The 17,040-nt window shown below is 37.6% G+C and overlaps 1 protein-coding gene across 2 annotated transcripts in view; it reads left to right on the forward strand.

Annotated features, from left to right (window-relative positions):
* Positions 1–17,040, forward strand: part of DISP1 (dispatched RND transporter family member 1) — a 221,730-nt gene that overhangs the window by 125,758 nt on the left and 78,932 nt on the right. Inside the window, exon 2 of one of the 2 annotated variants that reach the window (XM_027564516.1) lies at positions 9,064–9,136. The exons of the other annotated variant lie outside the window; for it this stretch is intronic. The gene's annotated coding sequence lies outside the window, so the exon portion shown is untranslated. The remainder of the gene's footprint in view (positions 1–9,063; positions 9,137–17,040) is intronic. 2 annotated transcript variants of the gene reach the window in all.

Consider the following 17,040-nt stretch of genomic DNA (forward strand, 5'->3'; position numbering starts at 1 on the left):
AGAGAGTGGTAGATACTACATAAATGTCTGGTCTGAGGAGAATTCATTTGATTAGCTTTGTTAGTTCAGTTGCTCAGTCATGTCCGACTCTTTGCGACCCCATGTATCGCAGCACGCCAGGCCTCCCTGTCCATCACCAACTCCCGGAGTTCACCCAGACTCATGTCCATTGAGTCAGTGATGCCATCCAGCCATCTCATTCTCTGTCGTCCCCTTCTCCTCCTGCCCCCAATCCCTCCCAGCATCAGAGCCTTTTTCAATGAGTCAGCTCTTCGCATGACGTGGCCAAAGTACTGGAGTTTCAGCTTTAGCATCATTCCTTCCAAAGAACACCCATCAGCTTTGTAGGATATAGTAAAAAGGGAAAGAAGCTAGAGCAGTGCTTCTCAAAGTTGGCGCCTCAACTAGCCGTTTCAGCATCCTCTAGGAGCTTGTTAGAAATGTAAATCTCAGGGCCCTAGCCTGAAACTAACAAATCAGGATCTGGTGGGGAGTGGGGAAGGGGAAGACCCACTGATCTGTGTTTTAATGGATCTTCTAGAGAATTCTGATATCAGTAGGCTCATCAGGTAACAGCTAACAGTCACGAGATTAGGAATTCTATAAAAGAGATGACCACTGAGGTCATTTCCAACTGTAAACTGAATGATATAACAATTTGATGACCTAGTGTAGCTGTGCTGAAATTACTAATCGCTGAATGTACAGAGTTTTAAATGAAGTAGAGATGTTTGTACTTTGGTGCAGTAACCTCGGACTTTCATCACTGCTGGTGGAAGGACACTTGTCTGCTGGTGGAAGGACACAGTTACTAACCAGTAGTAACTGAAGACTTATTTGTGAAGTATAATGTCAATTTTTTTATGTTATGGTGGGAACAAAACTAGCTCAGAGCAGAACAATACACTTCCATTTGCTGTGTTTATTCTCCTAAAAGGTAAACTTCTAAGTCAGAGAGGTCCTATGATGGACAGAGAATTAAAGGCAATTGGGTATTTTTAAACATTATTTCTTTTGAAATCAATAATCTAATGAACTTGCTTTCTCTGTACCAAGCATATGTCAGTGAAAAATAAAATCAGAAGACCATTTCCAAAATCAAAGACCATTTTCTCTTGGCCAGTGCTCAAGACCCTGGATGGATTTTTTTATTCTTTGACCTTTTCTTTTTCTTTCTTCCCCTCCTTTTTTTTTTTTTTCCTTTCTTTAAGAATACTTGGGGATAATAGCTCTACTTTCTGTGATGTTATTGTACTACACTTTGTAAATGTATTGTATCCTGTTGTTTCTTGGTGTGCTTTGGAATACCTTTTCTTCTTCCTTAGAGTATACTCCTCTTACAAAAAAGCTTCTTGGGGTGAGTTTCTTCTGGGAATGATATGTGAATGAATTTGCTAAATGAGTATGGATTGATGCATGTTAATTTCTGTTTCTGATTCAAGATAAACTTTTCTTAGAATGATATCACCATAAGTATATTGTATGTAGAGAACAAAGGGATTCAGGAAGAGATAAATCAGACACTATGGTTAGTGTTTTATGCCAATTAGCTCACTCATTTTCTTAAAATTATAACTATTTCAAGCTTATTATGAATTACACAGAAGTTATCACATTCATGTGATTGACATGCACAGTATGGTTATTTTTAATCAGAGCAAATAAAACATATTCTACTATGATTGTTTATGAATGTGTTAGTGCTCCTCTATTGTGATTCAAGATTCCATTGACATATTTTCATATATACACATTTATTTGTACTTTTTGTGTGAAAGTTACTTATTGAGAATCTCTTCTATGTTTGTCACCATACTGGGCACCGAGGTTCAGACAAAAGACACAGGAGAGTTCTGGTCAGGCTTGGTCCAAATGACCTGTTTCAACACCATCCTCCACATGGCAGTGGCCGAATATAAAAAGAGAACAAAAATGTCATAGCTGACTCAAAATCAAAACAAACATTTCAGATGACCTGAAAGTGATCAGAAATAGAAAGTTGTTGGTACGACCGGAACTGTTAGCCTGCCAAGCTCCTGGCCAGAAGGCAGAAGGTTGTTCAGCTGCTCCTCAGAAGATGGGAAAGGAGCCAAGCTTATTGCTTAAAGGAAGGAATGGAGTGAGGAGAACCCTTTCTCCCCAGCCTGATTTCCATTATTGTGTCTGAAGCCTGAAAAGTTGCCAGCACTGCCAACTTTGGGAAACCATAGTGTTGTTAGAAGCTGTGAGTTAAATGGAGAAAGTAGGATAAAAGCACAGTTTAATGATCAGAAACTGAGTTATTTTGTCTGCTGGCTCTATATATCCCTAATATCACCGTAGAGGTATAGTTTTTAAATGTTATCGTCTGGACTGTTTTAGAGCTAAGAATTGTACAAAATCCGGTTAGGAGAGGGAGCAAGTGCAAGCAACTGCAAAAACAATTGTCAGGAGAGGGGAAGAAAGGAAAACTGGGTTAAAACAAAATAAAAAATACTCCCATTAAAAAATGAGCCTGCAGTACCAAAAATACAAGTTTAAAACTCCCCCTCTGCCAAAAAATTTTTTTTAATTAGAGTTGAATTCACTACTATGCAATTTTAACGAAGGTTGTAAAATAAGTATGTTCAAAGAGCAGAGAAGGTAATATCTCAGATTTTCCAGAATTGCTGAAAGCTATGAGTCATCACATCAAAAGTGTACCCGGGTACTAAACAGGGTTGTTGTTGAGTCACTAAGTCGTGTCCGACTCTTTGTGACCCCATGGATTGTAGCCCTCCAGGCTTCTCCTGTCCATGGGATTTCTGGAAAGTTCATGGGATTTCCCAGGCAAGAATACTGGGGTGGGTGCCATCTCCTTCTCCAGGGGATCTTCCCGACCCAAGAATCAAACCCGAGTCTCCTGCATTGCAGCTGGATTCTTTACCCCTAAGCCACCACAGAAGCACCCCTTACCCCCACACTAAACAGGGTAAATAAAGCTAAATCCACATCAAGAAACAATAATTGTAGAACTGCAGCAAACAAAGGAGAAAATACGAAAACAGTTGGGAGAAAAAGGCTTTACCTAAAGGGACTTAGTTAGACCTATACTAGATTTCTCATTGGCAACATAGATGCCAGAAGACAGAACTAACAGCTTCAAAGTTCTGTTAGAATAGATAGACTTTTGTATTCTGCTAAAGTATTATTCCAGAATGATAGCAAAATTAAGAAAATTTCAAGTGTATAAGAGTGTTCACTATTCACCTAACCTCCTGAGAAGAAATGCTAAATTAAAGGTGTACTCAACAATCAGAAAAGTTATCCCAGAGGAAGGGTGTGGGCACAAATACAAAACAGTCCTGAAGTTGATTAAATATGTCAGCAAGGTGTAGGAATCCTGTCTTTGAGAATGTATGTACATAATATATTAAACAAGAACATTAATTATTCTCACTACAAAAAAAATGTGCTATTATAACACTGTGAATATCCAATACATGTTATAGAAACCAGTTGTTTGGTAGACAGAAGAGAGAATGATCTCTGTGAGGCAGAGCAGTCTAAAAAGAGAAAAGGAAATTTACCTGTACCTTGAAGAAATAGGTAGAATTCAGCTTTGTCAATGTCGTGGAGGTGAGTAGGGAGAGAGAAGGAGCAATATGAGCAAACTGTATGTAAGTGATAAAGTTGAGAATAGTTTGGCTGGGCTTGAGAATTTATGTAAGAGCATGATTGGGAAGGTTCTTTTTAACCCTTTGGAACCCTTCTGGTAGGCAAGGGGGAATCTCTGTGTTGAGAGTAATGGGATGGCATCGTTTTTAAAAAGTTGACTTTGTCTAGTCAAAAATCTAGTATTTGTACTCTATAAATGATCTATATACATTTCTTTAAGATTTAATAGTAATTGATTTAGTGGCTTTCCTTTTTTTTTTTTTTTCCGGTCAATTCTTTTTTCTCAAGCTGTGTTTTCTTTTTTCCTGATGATTAGGTTATTTGAAAGCCTCCATCTCTCTTATGTTATTTTAATGTACAGTTAAACCTATTTTTCATTTTGTCCCAAAGTTGATCTTTAGACTGAATAAATGCTCTGTAGGTAACAGTAAAGGTATCATAGTATCAGAGATTGTCTTCTCTAAACCAAAATCTCTTGCTGTTTTCAGTTTGAATTGTCTAGGAGACAAAAGGACTGGGAAAATGTGGATTTACATTTGTTTACATTTGTGGATTTACATCTGTTTCAAGTATTATGAGACTGTATAGAGCAAAGCTAAGGAACTCTTAAAAGGAAGGATGCCATTATCTGGTGCCTTTTTATTTCTTTGGCAGATGGAAGAGGTTATTTTAATGAAGAAGTGAGGTGGTGATTGCCACCTCGAGAAGTAGCGAGGAGTGGGTGCATGGTGGCAGACAAGAGTTAGCACTCAATATGACCCTTGTCCATAGGTCAGAGGAGGCTGACTCCCATCTCTGGTAGTCCAGTAGTCCTCTGTTTTTCATAAGCTCTTACTAATGTGCTTTAATCAAGTTCCTGTGTGTTCACAATTACAATGAATGTTATGGGGTTACACAGAAAGTAGGCTGGAATTTCAAGAGGAACCATAGTGTACAGTTCAGTTCAGTTCAGTCGCTCAGTCGTGTCCGACTCTCTGCGACGCCATGAATCGCAGCACGCCAGGCCTCCCTGTCTATCACCAACTCCCGGAGTTCACCCAGACTCACGTCCATTGAGTCAGTGATGCCATCCAGCCATCTCATCCTCTGTCGTCCCCTTCTCCTCTTGCCCCCAATCCCTCCCAGCATCAGAGTCTTTTCCAATGAGTCAACTCTTCGCATGAGGTGGCCAAAGTACTGGAGTTTCAGCTTTAGCATCATTCCTTCCAAAGAAATCCCAGGGCTGATCTCCTTCAGAATGTACTGGTTGGATCTCCTTGCAGTTCAAGGGACTCTCAAGAGTCTTCTCCAACAGCACAGTTTAAAAGCATCAATTCTTCGGCGCTCAGCTAGTGTACAGGAGTGCTTAATTATACCTCTGCAGTAACCGTAGATATGTGGAATGTTGTAGTTTCTTCATTTGTATTTTTTTCTCCTAATAAATTGTTTTTATTTATTAAGCAAAGCAAATAAATTGTTTTTATTTATAAAAGCAAAGATTACCATGCTGTATTAGGTTACAGCATGAAATACCTAACTTTTCTTCTGCCCTATCTATTTTCAGTGTTGTATTTTCTCTTTTTCCTCCAGTTTTCAATTTTCCTCTCACTGCCTCCATTTCTGCCTTGCTTGTTTTCATCCCCATTACTTGTGTGTGTCTTGAATTTATCACCCCAATACTACGGCCATTTTCCATTTCCCATGTTCCTTTTACCATTTGCCTTCTGTTACTCCTCTCTTTTATATCCGTTGGCTTTAGTTTCCTCATATGTTAAACTCTCTTTCTGTACAAGAGATTTCTTAAAGTTAATTATAGGAGGTTGACTCATGTATTAATCAAATTGTTCCTTTTAATTTTATTCTCGGAACTTATGAGGCAGTAGAAAATAAGAGGCAATCATACTATATTCCTAAGCTTCAGTAAACTTTTGTTGAACTTATTTGGTTATTTGAGGTTTCACTAAAGAATGTGAGCTAGAAAAATAGCAGAGTGATAGGAAAGTGCTTTCATGTCTGAGTATTGACATATGAGGTAGTGGGAGCAAGAATGAAGTATCGCCGCCATATGCAGTGACGTGATCTTGGGATACGAGACAGTGTGCAGGACTCAGCCCACAGAACTAGATTTTCATAGCAGGAATGCTAAAAACAGAAACACAATTGTACTTTAAAAAACTTCAAACTATACTTCAGAGTTTTAGAATAAAGTAAAAAATATTGACTGGAATTTAGAATGTTAAGATTTATTTTGATGTAAAAAACACTGCCCTCCACCCTTTCTCCTTGATTCTTTTTTTTTTTTCCTCCTTGATTCTTGATCACTTGTATTCTCCTTAAAAACTTAGCTATGAAATAGTTTGAAGTGAAATATAAAATTAAGACTGAATCATTTTATAAAAAACATTAAGAGTCAAGCAAAAACATTAATAGATTAAATTTGCTTTTCATGGATGAGATAATTTGCTTTCGCACGTTAGCTTGTATGTATATATCTGTAAAGAGCAGAGAGAGTGGAGATGTTACTCTTATATCCATATTATCTAAAATATAAACTTCCATGTTAGAGAGTTTATTTGAAAAAGAAGTTGGTTCATAGCATATTAAAACTACCTGAACTATATTCTCTTTATTTGCTTAGCACAAGATTTTACCCTAGCTGGTCTTCCTTTGCCTCTTTCCCTCTACTTTTATTTAAAAAAAAAAAAAATCACTTGTCTTAAAAAAAAAGTGACACCAAGATGTTAGCATTAAACATTTAGTATAAAAGTAGATGAAAAATAAAATAGGAATCTTTTCTTAGTATTCATCTTAGAGATAACTTTTATGAAATTTGAAATTCAAACATTCCAGAGCCAAGGAGAGGTAACTTGTTTTATTCCCAAATTCATACTTGAAATGGAAGTAGTTTATTTTTTTAAAATTCTAAACAAAAAAATGGATATGGTCTGCTCGTATAACTAATACTCTTACATGTTTCTCTTACCCATGTCAGTATAGGCTTACTCTGATGCCAGCTGATCCAGAGAAAATCATTAAAATCTTTGGGCTGTTATAAAATTCTTTGGTCTTCTATTTGAAGTTAGTTTTGATCAAAGGGACCAGTATTTAATTTTTTTAAAGGAACTTTTAAAAAATAAAAACTCTTCTAGGGAGACTTCGGCATATCCACAGTGAAACCTTTCATGTATACTAGTACCAGAAAACAGAAATAAATGTGTATTTCTATATACAAACTTAGTTGATTTCAAAATGTATTATACCAATGAGATATTAGTTTTATGCTCTGAAGTTGGGATCAGAAAAAAAGTATTTTTCTTGTGACCTGGTAAAATCTGTGCATTATTATTAATTTGGATTCGAGTTTCCTTTGGACTAGTTCAAGGGGCTTTGCCCTCAAAGATAAGATAACATGAACACCAGGACCTTACCTCCTTTTTCAATCTTCTCACCTCCCCCGTTTTTTTCACTCACCCTCTTGGCAAGGATACAGAGTTATTTATCACTGTGAGAATAAGCACTGCCAATATTGTTGCCCTCTTAGGAGGTATAAGGACAGAGCTTGTAAAATTTAATCTCTGACAGTGTCAAAAAATATATATAAGGAAGTTTAGATCATAGTAGCAAAGACTGAGTATCTTTCATATACTCCTGGATATATAAAATCTGAGTTTAGCTCTAGCTGTCCTAGATACTGTTTAAATACTAATTGTCAAGTATGTATCAAAAGTAACCATCATTGCAAATAATCAGAGATTAAAAAAAGCAGTTATTTCCAAAAGTTGGGCTTTTTTGATCTAAGCAAAAGATGTATCTTAGCTTTATGCAAGATTAGGGATCATTTTAGAAATTTCTGATTGTTACACTTGTTGCTGTATAGAGGATCTGAGTTGGATCCTTGATGCTGGGTTTGACTTGTTGCAAAGCCAACAGGGTGTGGATGCATATTACTAAGGCATTCCGCTTGGCAAAGAAAGGAATGAGCACGGCATGGCCTAATGTCCCAAAGGGATGGTGAGGGGGAGTGTGTGATGTTCCTTCACTGTGACTGACGGCCGTGCTGACAGTGTACTATGTAAGGAACTGTGACTTGAGGCTATTAGGTAAAACACATACTTAGCAATTCTTGGTCATTGACTGAGATATCCAGGAAAGCAGTCTGTTGGGTGACTAACAAGGTGGATGCCATAATTTAGAAATAAAACAAAGAACTATTTAGTTCAGTTTCTCTGACTCTTCAGTTTTTTTCATCCTTCATTCTCCTGAAGTATGACACTTCCGTTGACAGTTCTTTGTGAAGTCTAAATACTGAATAATAACATTGATAAATTGGTAAATATTGATAAATATCACTTCTCTGTTTCTTTTTAAGGCAGAGGTTGTCTTGGTGGTATTCTGTTGTTAACATAACTTGGAACTCAGATACAGTGATCTGCTTAGTAAATAATGTACTTTCTTGATGTCAGTAATTGTGTAAGTTTATTTCGTTGCTTCTGTTGCTTTGTATTCAGAGTAACGGAATTCCTATCTCCTTTGGTGTTTCTTTGCAAAGGCAATGCTTGAACCTATGCTTGTTACGTATCTGTCGTGGTAGTTTTTAATATACAATTAGGTTTTGAGTTTTATTATAAAGGAATAGAAATATTTAAATTCGCTTTAAATATTTTTTCCCTATGTTTTTGTCAGAAGTTTTGTGATCTTGAATTATATGAGTACCTGGAACAAGTTAGCAAAGAAAGTTGTGGGCTTGTCTTCTCTCAAGATGTTTAAGGTTAAGGATGCCTCAACTGGCTTGTTTTGTCCATCCCCAGTTATAGTATCTTAAGTTTTGGGGGATGCCAGAATCTAATGATACATGTCACAGCCCACACATGCTGGTTTGGTATGGGCATTGGACAGTTGTCTTGTTGTGTCCACACTTCCCAACACTGGAGCTGGAGAATTTACCAGTACATACCCAGGAGGTCCGTTCTGGCTGACAGCCCAGAAAGGTCTACCATTCAGGGATGGTAATGACCATCTAGAGCGTGCTTATACTTTCTTCATTTGAGGTTATATGAATGTGCCAAAGATGCCTTGTTCTTGAGGAGCACCAGTCATGGTGATGATTTTTGTTTTAATGTTTTTAAAGTAGCATTTGTCATGCTATTAATAAGTTACTATGTTAAATACATTAAGATAACCTTTTACTAGGATAGAAACAGAGGGAATATTTCCTAACTCATTCTATGAGGCAAGCATTATCTTAATACTGAAACCTGATAAAGATATTACAAAAAGAAAACTACAGATCAGTATCTCTTGACATAGATGAAAAAAAAATTCAATGAATTATTAGCAAATTAAATCCAATAATGTAGAGAATTAGAGTTGACCCTTGAACAACATGGGGTTTAGGAGCCCCAACACCCCGTGAGTGGAAAATCATGTATAACTTTTGACTTCCCCCAGACTTAACCAGTGACAGCCTGCAGTTGACCAGAAGCCTTACGAATAACATGAAGAGTCAGTTAACACTCATTTGGTATGTTATTTGTTTTATATTCGTATTCTTATAATAAAGTCAGCTAGAGAAAAGAAAATATTATTAAGAAAAATCATGAGGAAAATACATTTTCCTACATTACTATATTTATTGATACTGTAAATTTACCTTGTCTGTTTACAAGATGAATTACCTTTCAGTACTTACATCAGTGTTGCTGTATATGTTACAAAACACTGTAGATGTTATGCACGTTAATAACACTAGAAATAAAAAATAACATGGGAAAAAGAGATAACCTTTTATTGTCCATAGTAACTAATTCTAGATTCTAATATAACCCATTTACAAATGTGTTCTTTCAGCCACATCTATATTTTGAATCTGACTGCACTGCTATATGGAGTATTTTAGTATTCTAGTATATGTCTCATATTCTTACAGTCTTATAGAAATAAGTATTCTTACTCCTTTCCCACTTGTTATTACATTATTTCTAATATTTTTAGTCATCTCACAGAATTTTATTTCATGTAGATGACTTTTTGAAGCCACACATAGCCTGAGTTTCATAATTTTGAACTGCTTGAAGTGAATAACTAATGTGTGTGCTTTCATCGTATGAAACAACTCCTGCTACTTTTGTGAAATATCTAACCGTAATAAATATCTTCTGTTTTAGAGTTTGGGTAGTTTAGGGTTCTTTCCTTGCCAAAAATAATATTGCCACATGTTACAAATAGTATAAGTAAATAAAATAGGATTAGAATTTTCATTTACTTTCTCCCGTACAATTTCATTTTATATCAGAGAATGCAGTGTGTCATAGTGGTACTTGATCAAAGCCTTTCATAACGACGATAGGTAGTTGTACGCAAGTGACGCATATTTTCCAATAAACTCTGACTTTTGGAAAATTAACTTTCCTGTATTTTTATTTCATGACATAAGGAAAGTTAGTGTCATGTTCTCCATCAATATTAGAAGTCTAACTTACAGAAAAATTTCAGTTTATTGGTCATAATTCTTCCTAACATATGCATACTGCATTCATTTTTAGATTCACTTCAGGTTTAGTAACAATACAGCTGTAACCATTATAATAATGTTCTAATTAGATTATAGTTAAGACACACTAATCTTCATTCTAGGAGTATATTTCATGTTAGGGGCATCTGTGGTAAAAGTAAAATATCTTATTTTGAAATCCTATATTGCAAACCAGAAATATTTTGGAACCTCTCCAGAGCCCGTGACTGCTCTGTGCTTTGCTTCTAAATCATCACACATCACAAGATTATATTCTCAGATGATCTGCAGTCTCGTTATTTTGTTATGGCTGAAATGATCCAGCTTGTTTTTTATATAAAACTATCAAATCTGAGCCTTCTCTCCTCCTCTAAAATATGAAACATTCTTTATGCCTTGTGTGGGAGAAAGGCTCTCAGGCAGCATGCTGTTTATGCTGCTCATGTCAAGACAAGATATTGACCAGAATACCAACGTGAAACCTACAATAAACTAACCTGCTTGAGTTATTTTTCACATTTAAAAAGTTCTTTTTAATAGTAATTTTTTTTATCTTAGGAGAGCTGAAATGTTTGCCAATTTTTTTTTGTATTGCGTAGTAAGATATTTTTTCTTCACAGAACAAAGACCTACATTTTCTCTGAAAGTTATTAATCTCTGTGCTTTTTGCTTAAGATATATTTTCCAGCTTCTGATCTTCATTAAAAATTTTGGTAGTGTATGGATTGATAAGTAAATTTCATTCTGGATGACCAAAATGCTCTCTGGATTGTTGAGAAAATGCATATGATTACCTGGTTTCTAATCCAATTAAGCAAAGGACGTAATGAATACAAAGATTTCTCAGATTAATTAATGCTTGTTTCCAAGGCATTTTATCACAGAAGTTGTATTTGCTACAGTAAGATCAGTCGGCAGTTAAACAGAAAGTCTACTGTTCATTAAATTGAATGGCTCGCTGCGGGGGAAAACTCATTTATTTTCATTCCTTAAAAATACTTTTTGCTAATGCCAAGGAGAATCTTACCTTAGAAACAAGACAAAAAGAAATTTAAAACTTGTCCAGGAATAAGCTTGCATCTTAGCTTCTGGAGTGACCTCTACTGGTTTGGAGAACAGGGTGAGAAGCCAGTTACTGACATCTCTGAGTATTTAGCAGAAGTTTAGTACTCAGAGTTTAAAAGTAGAGAACAGTGCAGCATGTCGCAATCATATTAAAATATATTGAATCTTGGCTATTGTTTCTTTCCTACAACCACAGTGGACGTGGTCCTTGGGGCTCACATAAATCAGCAGGAAAAATAGGATTTTGTGTACTGAATTTTACTTTGCAGACTACATTCCAAAGGTACATTTATTCTGTTTAATAAATGATAGTGGTAATAGTAACACATTGTAAAAACAAATTAAAAAAATCACTTCTTCAGTAAGTATCTGTCAAGTACTTGCTAGCTACTAGATCTTCCTGAAGTATGTAAAAATTATAATAATAGAGCTTGTGCTGCTATGTGTAGGTAAAGAGGGTAAGAGAGGGATACAAATGACCATGAGAAAAAGTTAACACGTGTTGAGTGCCATAAGAGCGCTCTCAGGGTCATGTAACTTAGAAGAGGATGAAAGAATTCCTGTCTTAGGCAAGCACAGAAGGCTTCATGGAAGATATGTTATTTGTCATGTGTTGTAAAGAATGGATGGGATGGTGGAAGTTGGAAGTGTGAACAAAAAGCACTGCAAACAGAAGGAAGAGCATAAGCACTGAGTGGTTGTGTGCCACTTTCTTTGGACTAAAGCACATTCTGTCTGACAAGGGCACTGAATAGGAAGGGCAAGGACCCAGATATTGGAGGGTCTTGCATGCCAGCTAAGTAACATGTTTGAACTTTCCTTAGTGCATGCAGGAGCCATTAGTGTTTTCTGTACTGAGGAGCATCTTGATCAGATCTATCTGTTACGGTGAGAAATCTAAAAGTTTTGTGTTGCTTAGATTGGAATTTTAGGGTACCATAGATTAGATCACGTCTGGTAAGCTGTTGCAGGTTTCTCTAGTGGCTCAGTGGTAAAGAATCCACCTGCGGTGTAGGAGATGAGATTTCGGTCCCTGATCCAGGAAGATTCCCTGGAAAAGAAGATGGCAGCCCACTCCAGTATTCTTGCCTGGGAAATCCCATGGACAGAGGAGCTTGGCGGGCTACAGTCCACGGGGTCACAAAGAGTTGGACATGACTGAGTGCCTAAACAAGTAGGCTGTTGCAATAATTCCAGGGCACAGTACATAGAAGGTAGGAGAGGAAACGGAGAGGAAAGGAGGGTTTATGTGACAATGGCTATCTTGAGAACAAATAAATAAGGGTAGATAGTGGTATAAAGGTCAAAGGTACAGGTCAGGTGTTCAATGAATAAATATTTAAGTTAAAATTTGGGGCTTAAGTGACTGAGTAAATAGAAATAGGAAAATCAAGAAGCTGTTTGAAGATGATAAGATAATTTGTAGTGGACATTACTGAGTTTGAACTGTCGACAGGACATATATATTGAAATGTCCTTAGATAGCAAACATTGCAAAAATGGAACTTAGAAAAGAAGTTGAATGGGATGACATAGGCAGGAAGCATAGAACAGAAAGGACAAGTGACAGAAGGCTTGGACAGTGCCTAAGAATTAAAATAAGAGAGTTCAGAGGATCTGCTAAAGAAAATGGAATAGATGTTAAAGAAGTCGTGAGTGTTAGAATGGTGGAAACTGAGCAAGGAGAAAAGGAGATTGCCAGCGGGGTTGGGAAATGAAGACACGTAAAGAAAATGAGTATTGAGAAAGGAATTTTGTTTCTGAAGAAACAGTTCTATTAGATGGTGAGTAAGATTGTTAGGGGCTTCCCTAGTGGCTCAGACGGTAAAGAATCTGTCTGCAGTGCAGCAGATGCAAGAGACATGGTTCCATCCCTGGGTCGGGAAGATCCCCTGGAGAAGGGAATGGCAACCCACTCGAGTATTCTTGCCTAGAGAATTACATGGACAGAGGAGCCTGGTGGGCTACAATCCATGGGGTCGCAAAGAGTCAGACCCTGCTAAGCGATTTTCACTTGGGCTTCCCAGGTGGTTTAGTGGAGAAAAGAATCAGCTGCAATGCAGGCGACCTGGGTTTGATCCCTGGAGGAGGGCGTGGCAACCCACTCCAGTATTCTGGAGAATCCCAGGACAGAGGAGCCTGGTGGGCTGCAGTCCATGGGGTCACAAAGAGTCAGACACAGCTGAAGTGACTGAGCATGCACTCACGCAAGATTGTTAGAAGTTAAGGAATGAGAGGAAGTGAGGCTTTGAGTATTGCCTGGCAGTGAAAGGAAAAGAAGAGAGAGACCTGAACACCAGCAGGCCAAGACAAGGAATGACTTGGTTAGGCTGTGGGAAAAACTAAATATTTTTTTTCTAAGGAAATAAAGAAGTTTCTGAGGGAAAAAAAAATGTTGTAGATGGACTTGGGGAGGAAGGGTGAGACAGGTTAAAGAAACATAGCAATCTGGAGCATGTGGATCTAGAGGAGAGCTGTTCAGTGAGCCTTCACAGTGATGGGCATCTTCTCTCTCTGCTCTGTCCAGTGCAAAAGCCATGAGCTGCGTGCAGCCCTGAGCACGTGAAAATGTGGCAAGTGCACTCGAAGCATGAACATTTTAATTGCATTTGATTTTAATTACTTTAAATATAAGTAGCACATGTGGCTACTGGCTACCACATTGGGTAGCACAGACCTAGTATGTAAGTAGTTAATTTAGGAAAGAGGCATGGACATTGTGAGAGATAAGGGATGAGTTCCAGAAGAAGTGTGAGGTAGAGATGATAATACTTTCAGGCACTCATGGTACTTTCTTTTTCATAAAATAGATAGCATTTTTCACGGAGGACGTTAAGATAGGGAGCATGGGAAAGATTTCCAGCAGTCCCTGTGGGGATTTCAGTGAAGAATCTGTGCTAGATGAGATGAATCTCAGCAGCTCGGGGAAACCTCCAGAGGTGAGTCTGCATTTGGTTTAGGTCTCCACCTTCCTGTCTAATGACTTTTTTCAGTAGCATTCCCAAACCTGGAAGGAAGAAAAGATAGTGGGAAAGCAAGTTGAGGGGAGACCTTCGAAGGGCCAACACAGTAGAAGGCTTGTAAAGTAAATAAATGCTGACCATAAAATCTGAATCAAGGAAGTGCAAAGCAAGGGAAACTAAAACAGGCCTTGGTAAGGACTCGAGGGCTGGAGTGAAGAGCGAAAGAAGGGTGAAGAGGTTCACCCTCAGGTTCCTTAGAGGGGTCATCACATTTTCATTTGTAAGCATTGTAGTTTTTGAAGATAGTGTTTTCAACAGGAAATAAGATGTGAAAAGAAGGTGTAAGATATTTAAATGTGAATTATCAGGTGAGAGGAATATGTAAGACTGATGTACATATTTCGATCTTGATGGAAAGGAATTTTAGCATCATGGTTATTTTGTTTCTGCTCCAATTTGCTTACTTTATTGTCTTTACTCCAAACTCACTGATTCAACTTTGACGGTATAGGTTTTTTTCTTAATCCAAATTTGAATAGTAAAACTGTGGTTCATTTTGTCCATTTGAGTGATATGCAAATTCATAAAAACTGAATTCATAGTTGGGAGGGACCTGTGAGATTATTTCATCTAAGGTATGAAAGTGAACATGTTGGTTGCTCAGTCATGCCCGACTCTTTGCGACCCCATGGACTGTTGCCCACCAGGCTCCTCTGTCCATAGATTTTCTCCAGGCAAAAATACTGGAGTGGGTTGCTTTCCCTTCTCCAGGGGGTCTTCCCGACCCAGGGATCGAACCTAAGTCTCCTGCATTGCAGGCAGGTTCTTTACCTTCTAAGCCACTGGGGAAGCCCCCATTGACTTTATAAATAGGAGGTCCTAAGCTCTGGATCAGGTGACTAGTTCATGGGTACAGAGCTGGTGAGTGGCAGAGCTGTCGGTGCACCTCAGGACCCCACTGAGTTCCCAGTTCTGACTCTGACTTGAGCAGCATAATGTTCCGGGCTGAAGTCTTTCGTGTACCCAACAGTCTGTACTCTAAAAACACTAAAACACAAGGTGGGATGCTATCTGAAGAACTTTCTTGTCATTACTTTTCTGAACTTGTACTTTCCAGTTACAAAGCTATTGACCTGACCATACTGAAATAGAAATCTGGCTGAAGCAGAACGCTACCATCTACCTTAGATCACAGTTTATTCACAGCCAGCTATTTTGAAGTTTAACACACACACAAAGATTAATAGGTGGGACTTTTAAATGTCAATAAATATAACAACATCTGGAATCACATTTTGGACTGAGTTCAGATGTGAAAGAGTTTGTTAGCCAGTGGGTGTTTTTTTTTCTTCACTTTTTAAAAAGTACCACCTGTTGTGCCTCTCTGGCCAGTTCTTCTCTCTCTGTCCCTCTCCTGTGCTGTTCTATCTTCCTAGTAATGAAGAAAGATACCTAAGTAATGTGATCTGAGAAAAACTAGGATTTTGTTTTCAGAAAACATCAGAACTTTGTAAGGTTACTAGTGTTTTCTTTTTCATTCTAATATGTTGAGAAACATACAAACCGATTAGAAATAATCCTGATTATTATTTATAAAATAATGGATTTCACATGACAATATAAGAAGTGGACTTTAAATTGTAACTGTATTTTAATGTAGACCCATTTTTAAAAATTAACTTTCACTGAAGTATAGTTGCTTTACAGTGTTCAGCTAGTTTCTACTGTACAGCAAAGTGAATCAGCTATACATTTACATAGATCCCCTCTTTTTTTGGGTTTCCTTCAACACAGACCCATTTTTTAAAAAACTTTTTACTTTGAATTGGGGTATAGCCAGGTAACAATGCTGTAATAGTTTCAGGTGAACAGCAAAGGGACCCAGCCATACATATACCAAATCCATAATGCCCCAAAGTCCTCTCCATCCAAGCTGGCACATAGCATTGAGCAGAGTTCTTGTGCTACACAGTAGGTCCTTGTTGGTTATCCATTTGAAATATAGCAGTGTGTATATGTCTATCCCAAACTCCCTAACTACCCCTGACAACCATAAGTTCACTCTCTAAGACTGTGAATCTGTTTCTGTTTCGTAAGCGTATTTGCATCATTTCTTTTAAAATTCACATATAAGGGATGTCATACAATAGAACGTAGACCATTGTAAATAAAGTGATTAAATGTACAAATCAGTGCCTTTGGTAAAAGCAGAAATAAGAGTTTACATATTTATGCGTTGGGAGTTCAAGTCTTTGGTTTCTGTGACACCTTAACTAAGTTCAGAGGTTTCCTGGAGTAATTTATGGGATCCACACTCTAGAACCTTTGTTTACATCTCTTGGAACGATGAGCATAGTGAAATGGGGTTAGCTTTTTTACTAAACTAAACCAAAGTACTATTCAGATGACCAAAGAATGATTAAATACCTTCATTTTCAATTTTTAATTAGAGGATAATTGCTTTACAATGTTGTGTTGGTTTCTGCCATACAACACTGCGAATCAGCCATAAGTATACATATACTCCTTCCCTCTTGGACCTCCCTCCCATCGCCCAACCCCGTGCTGCCCCTCTAGGCTGTCACAGAGCACGCAGCTGAGCTCCTTGTGTTACACAGCAGCTGCGCACTAGCTATCTGTTGTACACAAGGTAATGTGTATATCTCAGTGATACTCTCTCGGTTTGTCCCACCCTCTCCTTGCCCAGCTGTGTCCACAAGTCTGTTCTTTATGTCTGCATCTCTATTTCTGCCCTACAAGTAGGCTCATCAGTATCACTTTTCTAGATTCCATATTTATGCATTATATACAATATTTGTTTTTTCTTGTTCTGATTTACTTCACTCTATAACAGGCTGTGAGTTCATCAACCTCACTAGAACTTAC

The sequence above is a fragment of the Bos indicus x Bos taurus genome, chromosome 16, assembly GCF_003369695.1.
Source record: "Bos indicus x Bos taurus breed Angus x Brahman F1 hybrid chromosome 16, Bos_hybrid_MaternalHap_v2.0, whole genome shotgun sequence".
Lineage (NCBI taxonomy): Eukaryota > Metazoa > Chordata > Mammalia > Artiodactyla > Bovidae > Bos > Bos indicus x Bos taurus.